Genomic DNA, 12,177 nt, shown 5'->3' with positions numbered 1-12,177 from the left:
CGTGATGGAAGCATAGAGCATGGGCAGTTCTGCCTTCTCCTCAGTTGTACCCTTGCTCCCTCTAGCCCAGTATCCTGGGTTCAAAGGATTTTAATTGCATAGCTTTTATTCCCTGGGAGCAGATCTCCAGACTTCTCAGGTGGAAAAGGGCCTTACCCCACATTTGCTAATCTGAAATCCTTTTAATGGGAAATGTCAGAGTCTGAAGCTGGGATCATCTGCATGCAAGGCATGTACTTTGCAACTGTACTATGGCTTCTCCTATCCAGAGAGATGTCCCTGCCAGACACAGCTGGCACCCTGCCCTGCTGAGGGCTAAATCAGAAGAGATGCTGTGAGTTCTGAGACCAGAGCGCCCACCTTTTTAAAAGTACACTTTTCAGGGGCAGGGCAAACAGCACCCTTCTGGGTCTCTCTCAGTTCAGGACAATGACGCCAGGGAGAAGGCTACCACCACCTTGCAACCCAAGCAGGATGCCTCCCCCCCCCCCCCGCCACGCACCTTGCAATTGCATTTTTTTAAAAAAGGAGCTTCAGTCATGGAATGCCCAGTGTTTCATCTGAGAATGAAAGGTAAGATTACCAGGGTAGCAGCTGGCAAGCAAATGTATTGGGGAGGGACGGTGGCTCAGTGGTAGAGCATCTGCTTGGGAAGCAGAAGGTCCCAGGTTCAATCCCCGGCATCTCCAAAAAAGTGTCCAGGCAAATAGGTGTGGAAAACCTCAGCTTGAGACCCTGGAGAGCCGCTGCCAGTCTGAGAAGACAATACTGACTTTGATGGACCAAAGGTCTGATTCAGTATAAGGCAGCTTCATATGTTCATATGTCTGTTGCCACTGAGATACTTGAAAGTTTACAATTCCAATTCTAGGAAGCCTCCCTAGCCCTCCCTCAAATCTAACCTTGAGCAGCCCATGTCGTTTTGCGATGTCCATGTAACTAAGGCCAGGGCAGAAAGAATGGATCCTAGCATATCTTGGCTGCCTTGGTGCAGCAGGACAGCAGTGGCAGGGAACAGTGTAGGGGGCCGTGCAGAAGGAGATCGAGACGGATGAGGAGCCCGACCTGGATAACCCAGGCAAGCCCAATCCTGTCAGATCTTGGAAGCCAAGCAGAGCCAACCCTGGCTAAGTACTTGGATGGGAGACTTCCTTGGAATAGCAGCAGTTAGGACTGCAGGGGCAGGCTGCAACAAGCCACTTCTCTGCATGTCCAATATGCCCCAGTAGGGGCTGTCAGAAGTCGCCAGGGCTCCCAGGCATGCGTGCACAAAGAAAAAAAAATTCAGACAAGGAGAACTTAAGACAAGAAGCACACTAACTTGCTTTTTCTGGGACTGTGAGATGCTGTCCCAGTGGTCACACACAACTCCATACTCAACAGATGGTTGGGGCACTCTCATGGACATGCTGGTAGGGCAGCTGGAGAATTTTCAGTTCTATTTTTATTCTTTTACTGGATATTTATGTGCATGTGACAATAAAATGCATATATATATATATATATTGTAGTGTATCAGTAACAACATGCGCCCCGCGCGGAGGCAACTGGGCTGTCCCAGAAGCCTCCAGCGCAGGGCGCGGAATCACCCGCCAATCAACAGCTGCGGCGGGTAGTTCAACAGGTCAGGATTGGCCTGACCGACCCAGTAGGCTGTACTGGGAATTGTATATAAGCGGGGCCCGGCCCGCGTGCTCTCTCTCTTGCAACGTGCTCCTAATAAACTATGTTGCCCTACTCTCGTCTCCGCTTCGAGTACGTTACATATATATATATATATATATATATATATATTCCTGATTAACATGGAACCCAAATGAGCCTCATTTTCCTTCCCCCTTAAACATTTCTGCTGTACAAGATACAAGTCTTGGTGAGGGTGGGGGTGTGCAAATTTTAGATCACAAAGAACACAACGAATCCACTCCCTGGCAAATGGTACTCCCAGGTGTCAACCCATCTGGGGGTTTTTGTCCTGTCCTCCACCGGCCATCGAAATAGAGGGGCACCAAAGAAGAGGTACAAGGACTCCTTGAAGAAATCCCTTGGCACCTGTCGCATCAACCATCACCAGTGGTCTGACCTAGCCTCAGATCGCAAAGCATGGAGGCACACCATCCACCATGCTGTCTCTTCCTTTGAGAACGCACGCATAGCTGGTCTTGAGGACAAAAGGAGATTGAGGAAGAATCGCACTGCTACAGCACCAACCCTAAATCAGACTTTTCCCTGCAGCCACTGTGGCCGGACCTGCCTGTCCCGCATTGGTCTTGTCAGCCACCAGCGAGCCTGCAGCAGACGTGGACTATTGCACCCTTCTTAAATCTTCGTTCGTTCGCGAAGCCAAGCCGAGAGAGACCAGTGGCTTTCCATAGAAATAGCTTATGTTTTGAAGTCCTTTAATTCAAGACAGTAGGATTTTAAACACTATTAAATCCCTTGGATTCCCTCCGGTAATCCATTCCAGGATCACACATTATCAGCTTCTCTGAGCTCCAGGTGATCATGAGACATTTACAGGTGGATTTACTCATCTGAGAGAATGGGTACTCGATCATACAGGCAACTCAAGCAGTAGCAGACGGTGGTGGGAGTGCTACATGGCAAACACAAAGGTTGCTGAAATAAAAATTGAATTTAACAACCCAGGTGGACATGTATTCTGTAGTGTTCCACTCTTCTTGAATGGAAGGGGCGGGATAATGGTATTTTGTTTCTTCAAGGGTCTTCCCGATTGCAGCTTCTTTCCCTTGGCACATAAGAAGCAATGGACACGTTTGCATCTCAGATCCTGTCATTTCAGGAGTCTAGGCTGGTGGAAGGAAGGAGCTGTATTTCCCCTGGGAAGATTTCTTTATTAGCTTGGAGCACCTGGAATTCTGCCATGCAGCCAACAGCTTGTTTTGCCCCTGCCTGGCCATAAACTGTAATGTTTCCATGCAACTGAACCTTCACCTCAGCTTTGCTCCTTCCTTGTTGGTCTTCCTGCTTTATTCTTCCTCAGTAGATTCCACGAAGCACATAGATTCATCCCGGATATGGTTGTTTCCTGCCCAGAACTTAGCAGTATCAGAAGCAGAGACTTCCTTCCTCTGTTTACTCACTGGTTGGGACCCATCAGTTTGTGGTGAGCGGATTGGCTTTCTGAAGTCACCACAGCTGCATCTCCCACATGGCCTCCGATCAGCAAGGAGACAGCACCTTCTACGTGGCCTGTGGCTGCCAGAGCCACCACTGCCTGCTCTGTCGGGAAGCCCATCTTCTGGAGCTGCTGCAGCCTGCCGGGGATGGAGGCATGAAGGAGATGGGTTAAGGGTCAGAAGCCTGCGCAGGTAATTCCCAAACCTGCCTTTCAGATAAGAATATCAAGTGACCAAGACTGGGGGTGGGGTGGGGAAAAGGCATCTCAGGTTTTTGCTCTGCTTTGGGAAAACCTCAGAAAAGGAGTCTGATCTCTCCCCTTCCTGGCCTAGACATCCTCTGTGCTTTCTTCCTGGTTAGTCCCAGAGACCCATATGAGGAAATGGGGTTCATTGTTGTGATCACATGAAGCCAGGGCTTTTCTTTTAAGAAAAAGCCCAGCACGGATTCATTTGCATTTTAGGCCACACCCCCTGATGTCACCATTGTTTCACACAGAGCTTTTTTGCAGGAAAAGCCCAGCAAGAACTCATTTGCATTTTAGGCCACATCTCTGATATCAAGCCAGCCAGAACTGTGCTCCTGTGCATTCCAGCTCAAAAAAAGCCCCGCAAGAAGCCATGAGCCTCTCTGAGGACTGAGAGCTACCAGGAGTAGAGCCTCACTTAATAGAATCACATTTCTTGGGAAAGCATAGTTCCAAAGAGAAAACAAGCCTTCCCCAACATCGAGCAATGAGCCCATGATCCAGGACTTCTCAAGCAAGATACACCTGGACATCAAGGATCCTGCTGCATTACTGTTCCTACTGGCAAAATACTGTGCCCACATTAACATTCCCCATTTAAAGTCCTTCGTTCAGACTGACCCAATTTAAACTGCTTTGATTTCCTGCCAAAAAACCCAGCTCAGTCTCCAAAGACAACTGTGGGCGTTTCCTCCATGGGTGACACAACAGTTAGGAAATGTCTTTGTTTGGGAGGTGTCCCCTTCAAGCTGAATGCAGGGGGCAAGGGGTGGGTATGAAGAGTTTGTCCAAGGCTGACAGTAACAGCTGAAAGTTGACAAAAAAAAACAAACAAACACTTGGCTGCTTCCACATGGGGATGATTCTCCATTGTGGACTCATTGCTACCACAAACACAGAGGCAACAAGACTTTCCAAATTGGGCAGTTCTCAGGCTTTCTCTCCCCTTCCCTTTGCATTTGCCATGTCTCCCTTTCCTTCCCAGTGGTAGAGCTTTTTTTTGCCAGCCTTTAAAAATGGTAATTGGTATATTGGTATAGTGTTATAGCAATAAACCTACTACCAATTTTTTTTAAGAAGCTGGCACAAAGCCTGTTGGTGTGAGCAGAATAGTGGGCAGGAGGGAATGGGAAGTTACGAAATCCACATCTTCTCATTCAAAAGTGGACTGACCCACTTTGACTGAGATGTTTCCAAAAATGTTGGTGCAAAGGAGGGGAAACCATGGAAGGCAACGAAAGAAGAACAGGATGACTATGACTTTCTATAGATGCTTTGAAAAACCCTGCAGTGGTGGCGGCACAGTTGAACAGTTATTGTGGAAGCTTCCTTTAACACTACAAGGTCTCTCTCTTTCTCCGGGGGTCTGAAAGGAACCGTGCACCTGCAGCCCTGTAGAGTGCTTCTTTGCCTCTGCATGAGCTCTGCTTGCTTATTCATAAATAAAGCACATAATTCAAAAACACCATAAATCCACACTGCTCACCTCGCCATATCACCTTTTTCTTAGAATAATCCTTACCGGAGAGAAGAGACAGATGATTTTGATAGCTTTATTTCTCCATCAGTCACATCTTGCAAAGAGGCTTGGATTCCAGCCTGTAGCATGTCTTCATCAACCAGGGATTCATGCAGGACTGAAAAGGGAATGTTTGAAGCCCCAGAGGGGCCTGGGAAGGGAGGTGGAAAAACAGGTGTGTATGGCAGCCTGGATTCCTGCTCCAGTCCTATGTTTTCTCCTCTCCAATAAGGGGCAGATGAAGTTGGAGGTCGGCTGGAAAAAACTCTCGGGAAGACTGGTTGGGCTTGAAGTTCCAGAACAGAAGGAATTCTGAGAATTGGGGAAGAAAAAAAATAAAAAAGATTTTGAATTAAATCAAACAGAACTTCTTCACAAATGAAAAACTTGGGTCTATGCCTAAAAAATGCAAGTGAACATGTAAAAGGGTAATGTGCAAATGGGATAAAAATGGGCCTTGGAAAAAATAATATTGTACAGGTTCACTCTTCAGAGAATTTGTTGCTTCCCTGGGTTTATTGCCTACGCTATATGAAATGGCCCTATAAGGGAGTTTGCCAGGTTGTTGGAAAGAAGTTGGTCCTACTGCATATTTCTTGCATGTAAACCAGGGATTCACAACATGCCACCTGTGAGAATCCTGGCACCCATTTACTGCTTGAGTCTTGGGAATGAAATCCAAAGGATCTAGAATGGAACAAAAAACAGGGGGCTTCAGGTTGCTTCTTACCACCGAACATGCTAACGAAGTACAGAACTCATCCAAGGCAGATGTGTCACAATTGTGTAGCCTCATCAGGGCCACAGACATAGACTTTCTTATGTCTCTAAACAGGTAACCTTTCCCCCTAGAGCAATGCAGAAAGGAATCCTTCTCTGTTCTTCTGAAACTAAAACCGAACAGTGCCTCTTATTCCCCAAAGCAAGGACATGATCCCCAATGGCAGCCATTTTGTAATGGGCCTTGCCTCAGTAGCAGCCATTTTGTGGTGAAATCCAGTACTTTGTCTCTCACCACCTCAACAGCGAGTTGCTTCACAACATCAGCAGAACTCTTTTAGTTCTGCAGATTAACCAACTATATTTTGTTAATTAATTGACATAGGTTAATTAACATGAGCAATATAATTTTTGCAAACTTATCAGGATTTATAAACACAGCAAGACAGAAAAAAAAACCCTTTTGACCCATTAAATCCATCTTTCGAAAAGGAGGCATTTTAATTATTTTTTGCTTTTAATAAATCTTCAGGAAACTGATCCGAATGCAAAGAAGTCTTTTGAACACCTGACCCAATTTCCCTCTGTTCTCCCCTTTCTTATCAGCAAGACCCAGGTCGAAAGTCACTTCTTGAACTTTCAGATATTGTCCTTTAACTGACTTGTAGGGGAAGTTTTGCTGTTGTTTACCTCTTTAAATAACCTCTGCAGTCTAGATGAGCTCTTTTGCTCCGAGACTGCACTGTAGGGAAAGCAAGCAGTGATTCTATCTAGAATTTAAAAACAACAGAGTGCTCTCTGGACTTACTTTTGCAAAGTTGAAGGCAGTTTATAAACGACTGGAATGTGGTCAAGCCAGCGGAAAAGGTCAAAACTGTGGTATTGTGCTATATTTAAGGATGAGCTATTTAAAAGTTAGAGAAAATTATTCTTGACTTAACTCTCAGAGCTCTCCTAAGCATTAGAATTGGAGTAGGTTCTAGATTCAGGTCTGAACTTTAGTTCTAAGGTAAATATTGATCGATTGGCTTGATATTTTTGATACATTAAATAAATAAAAACAAAACTAAAGTACAAAGTTCACAAAAAGCCATGGATGTACCTGCAAGGGGACCTCACTGCTATTCATGCCATTTCTCAATCCTACAAAAACTCTGGTTTGCTGTGATATCCTTGGAGATGCAAACCAAGATGTTAATCAAATGCCCATCCAGTGTGGGGAGATGATCCTACCACACACAGGAGAGGCAAAACATCCAAAATACTTTTCATATACGAGTTTCACATTTACCTTTCAGTTCTGGGTGCTGGCTCAGCTACTGGAAGAAGTCCAGTTGTTGGGGGCATGACAAAAGGGAGGAAAGAGACCCCTGCCAGAGTCCTGCAGATGATCCCATTGTGCCACCTTTCCAGGCTTTTCTCTGACAGTTCCAACGGGAAGAAAAATCCAGCACAATCTAAGGGGTTCCCCCAACTTGTCAAGGAAAATTCCTCCTACCCAAGAAAGCCAGGAGCTTCTAGACCTGTAATAATTAAAGGCAGGACCTTTACAGTAAATTATCTACCACACTCCTTTCCCATTAGAAAATACACAGCGGGAAAATGTTTGATCCAATTATGAACATATGAAGCTGCCTTACACTGAATCAGACCCTTGGTCCATCAAAGTCAGTATTGTCTTCTCAGACTGGCAGCGGCTCTCCAGGGTCTCAAGCTGAGGTTTTTCACCTATTTGCCTGGACCCTTTTTCGGAGATGCCAGGGATTGAACCTGGGACCTTCTGCTTCCCAAGCAGATGCTCTACCACTGAGCCACCGTCCCTCCCCCAAGGAACCTAGGAACTGATTCTTGGAATGTACCATGTCAGACTGGAGGAGGGAGAGTTACATTTGGAATGTTCTACTATAGAAAAATACCTGTATACTCATGGGAAAACTAGTACACCTGGAAGGAGGGCTTCTCAGTCTGCTCACAAACCTGGCAAAATAGCCAGCTAAGAGGTGAAACACAGTGTAACTGCAATGTCCAGAAAGCTGACTTAGCTATGCGAGGACTGCAGTGAAGCCTAACTGGTGAAACCTTGCATAAGTTTCTCAATCCTGCTCCAATACGAAGCAGCCCCTCTGAAAGAAGAACCACCAGATTCACAATACAGTAAAAACCACCGCCAACTTACACTGCATTTGGCCATGCAGGTCCTTGCCTACAAATAGCTTAGGCCACAATAGTATTTATTATCCCCACCTTCTGTGTCAGACCTTAAAGTTGCCATTCTTTTGCAAAGGAAAACTTCCAAGGGAGAATCTGTCACAATGCTGCTGGATTGGAATTCATTTGAAAATCAGGCTTTGCAGGAGTGGTCACAACAAAACCCAGGAGTGGCTAAGTCACCTGAGAAAGACACTGTCCCTCTTTTCGAGGCTTATTCTCACTAGTATCTGGTTACCATGAAGAAGTCTGTCTTATCGGCCGGGACCAACGTGGCTACCTGTGGAAGTTAGGCTCTGACAAAATAATGCCAGTCTTCCTTATAGCCCGAGTATGTTTTGTGGATGGGCCTTCATTCTTAGGAAAGGGCTATGGCCAATTACCCCCTGACATTTAGGTCTGCTAGTTAAAGTACGTTTGTGTAGACAAAAGAGCAATCAACAGGCTTCAACTGGAGCAACTCTGCAGAAGACTGAACTGCAAACTATGCAGTTCACTGCCAGTGGAGATGGTGATGGCCAGTACTACAGATGCTAAAGGGCAGACTCAAAGGGTAGCAAAAGGATACAAGCTAGGCATGTCAGCAGCCCACTGGCATGCAGGAGGAAATGAGAGCTGGGCAACAGAAGTTGGTTGAGCACAAGCAGCACCCCAGCCACAAGAGTGGCTGGAATTGCTCCCAAGATCCCCCTCCGCTTTTGTTGCCTTTGGTAGTGCCCCAGCATGGCTAGGTGCACGGGTGTGTAGCCACCAACAGCAGCTGCAGGCTGGGCACCCCACAGTCCAGCTAGCAGGAGGTACAGAAGAGCTGAGATGGTGGCTCCAAGGAGTGAGGCATAGAGGTAGCAAAGTGTGCCCAGATGCAGCTCCTGATGTCATCCCAGCAGTGGGAAGAGCATCACATTGAAGAGAAGGCAGGTGGCATCCGTGTGGCACAGGCAGTAGGTCACCAGGCGGTAGGCTGCAAAGAGAAGTTGGAGAAGGTGGTTAGCACAGGGTCACTTTTATTTGAAGAGGGGCCATGGCTCAGTGGTAGGGCATCTGCTTTGCACACAGAAGACCCCAGGTTCAATCCTTGGCAGTGTCAAAAGGATCAGGTGATGTGAAAGACCTCAGCCTGAGACTGGGAAGCTGCCACCAGTCAGACTAGATAATACTGAAGAAGAAGGTGTTAGGTTTTGTACTAGAGTCTCAGAAGAAGATGACATTAGATTTGTAGTAGAGTCTCAGAGAGGCTCACAATCTTCTTTACCTTCCTTCCCCACAACAAATACCCTGTTAGGTGGGGCTGAGAGAGCTCTCCCAAGAAGCTGCCCTTTCAAGGACAACTTTGTGAGAGCTATGGCTGACCCAAGGCCATTCCAGCAGTTGCAAGTGAAGGAGTGGGGAATCAAACCCGGTTCTCCCAGATAAGAGTCCATACACTTAACCACTACACCAAACTGGCTCTCCTTGTTAGACCAATTATCTGTTTTAGTATAAATCTGCTTCATGCATTCATGTCTGTCTTACAGCAGCAGCAACAGTAAATTCACACAGGCCTCCATTTCTATGCAATATTTTCTTGGTGTCCATATCCTCTTTAGTTTCTTGCACCCAAAAACACATGTGCAGACACATGAAGTCTAACAATAGATCCTTGAGAGTATTGCCAACTTGCTTCTCAACTGCACCCCCTTTTCCACTAACAGTAAACCACCCCACTTATACCTAAGTCTTCTGTACTTTGTTTAAAAATGCAGTGCACTTAGAATGTGCACAGATATGCCAGGCTCATTTTCCAGAATATCAAAACTAAGACACTGTAGAATACAACAGTTTGCATCTCTCTTGCCTCCCTCCCCCTTTTGTAATAGATATATTAACACTATTGTTTTTCGAAAGCTAAGGCATTCACATTTCTAAATTCTCTAAATGTTCAAAATGGTCTCCTTTTATGCTAACTATATGATAAATTAACCATTTTATGCTGTTTACATGCAGAAATGCTTTGTGGTCATTCCTGGGTCTTTCTGAATCCCAGCCAACCTCTGACCACAGACCTTGGGACTGAAATAGATCCAGATGGGCAGCCATGTTGTTACTTGAACAAAGTAGGAGTCCAGTAGCACCTTTAAGACCAACAAAGCTTTATTCAGAATGTAAGCTTTCATATGCATGCATACTACATCAGACAATGGAATGGGGTACCAGTGAGCAGAACTACTTATAGCTGGTAGGCAGTGGTTTAGAATGCAAAGTGGTATATGATAGTTTTGGATTTCATAGTGCTAATGTTGCTTTGTGTGTCTGCCTGGGAGCTTGCTTTTATGCCTTTGTCTACTTGTTAAGTGCCTGGACCCAAGACCTAGAACCACCAAAGAAGTGAAAGAGCAACACAGAGGAGCCAAACACCTACCATGGAAAGGCTTGAGTAGCAGGCCGGGCACTAAGGCCAAGCTTTCCCCAATGCCCATCAGCCAGAAGAGGCAGAGAAGCAGCAACTGGAGGGCGCTGCAACTCCCACAGCCTGACCAGTAGCCTTCTGAGCCGCATTCCCCTACAAGATGAAAGAACATTACAATTTGGACCACAGGTTCATATTTATTGGTGGCTGCTTGAAGTGCTGCTTTAATTGCACACTAAGCAGGGTCCCATTTTAATGGACGGAGTTCATAACTACCAAAGATTGTCTGGGACTAAGATGATTCAGAAGGATCCTCTACCAAACAGGTGCTCTATTCACAGTGAGCTAAAGTTAAGGGCGGGAGATTAAGACAGGTTTTATTTCCAGCTTCTGTTGACATACAGCAGATTGCTTGCCTTTTTGAGTCTCAGTAATTCTAACAGCAACCCTGAAACGTAATCCAAAATTATGGCTACTATCCGTATTACAAATTGTTTATTTCTGATATTACAAATGTGAATCTATGCTAGTTCAGACCTAAGGCCACCCCTTCAATCCATGGCAAAGGAGAGATTTTAACCGTGGACATTACAGTTGACAGTACCACCTGTGACCTAACTGTCCCACCACCACCACAATTACTCAAAAAGCAACCTGCAGTTTTAAAGGTGGCTATGGGATAACGGAAATATATTACCGGTAAGTCCGTTTCAACCTCATCCTAGTTAGGCGACTTAATGTCAGCTTGCTTAGGTGCCTCTAACTTTCTATGACTGGACTCAGGTGTTGTGAGATAAACAGATGGGGCTTCCAAGTGAGAGATTCCACATTCACCCAAGCAAGTTGGCTGGCAGCTCAGGAGACACAAAGACAGTACTTCCTATCACAGAATTTCAGTTGCTGAAATGGTCTGCTGTCATGGTTCATCTGGCTATTATAAAGGGATTACCTAAATTCATGCAGGCATATAGGTCTATCAAAGGCAAGACGGTTTGGGAGCCTCCACATTCAAGGGCATTATATGTCTAACTAACATGTGCTGGGGCAAACAGAAGGGGAGCTGTTGCCTTCATGCCCTGCTTGGGAGCTTCCCCTCCAGGGCATCAGATCTTGCTCTGATCCAGTTCTTATATTTTCAAGAAAATTTTCAGGCCGCGTTGGAACCGGGGTGGCTACTTCCAAACGAGTGCGCCCTCCGCCCTCCTCCGACCGCAGCCTCTCCATTCTGCAAGATCAGACTGCAGTCTGCGGATAGACCACTTCCTTTTACCGGGCTCAAGAACAGCTGCTTGCTGAGACTGGCCGCCGTTCCCCCAGTCCGGCTGGTAGCGGCGGCTCATCGGCACGACAGGAACCGATGCGCAGTTCAGCCATTTGGGGCTTGCTATGCTAGCTTTTCCCGTTTAGGCCGTTTGCAAGTCTAGCCAGCACATGCTTGAAACGAGCGAGGGAGCGTCGCTAAAGTGTAACTACACGAAAGCGACAAAAGTGTGGGAGGGAGGGGGGATAAATCCGCCAGAGAGAATTCGAACTCTGATCCTGTTTTGTTGCTGCAAAGATTCTTCCGCGTTTTATAGAGGTTGGGAAGGGTTGCTCCCCTCCGTATCTGGAAAAATTCAGGCCCCCCCCCCTCTGTTTTTTTACTTAATAAACTACAGTATTTATTGCATTGATAAGTCTCGTCGGGCAAACAGTTCCAGTTTCCTAGACTGTTTGTTGTCTTTGGATAACAGACTTTTGCAGGCTGGCCCTCCCGTTACGGAGCTCCTAACATTTGGTTCCCAGGAGGCCAGAGAGCTGGAGAGCTACCCTCCTCCTCGCGAGTTAATGCATGGGATGGAGAAAGTAGAGAAAGAAGTCCTTTTCTCCCTTTCTCACAATACAAGAACTCGTGGGCATTCCGTGAAATTGCTGAGCAGACAGGTTAAAACGGATAAAAGGAAGTACTTCTTCACC

General features: G+C 46.2%; 1 pseudogene; it reads right to left on the bottom strand.

The window, feature by feature from the left end:
- Positions 1-2,976: 2,976 nt before the first annotated feature.
- LOC132579187 (rhomboid domain-containing protein 3-like) lies at positions 2,977-10,496 on the bottom strand (annotated as a pseudogene).
- Between the last annotated feature and the right edge of the window lie 1,681 nt (positions 10,497-12,177).

The sequence above is a fragment of the Heteronotia binoei genome, chromosome 11 (genome assembly GCF_032191835.1).
Source record: "Heteronotia binoei isolate CCM8104 ecotype False Entrance Well chromosome 11, APGP_CSIRO_Hbin_v1, whole genome shotgun sequence".
In the NCBI taxonomy this organism is placed as follows: Eukaryota; Metazoa; Chordata; class Lepidosauria; order Squamata; family Gekkonidae; genus Heteronotia; species Heteronotia binoei.
Note: the sequence above shows the minus strand (reverse complement) of the source record. Positions and strands in the feature narration are given on the sequence as shown.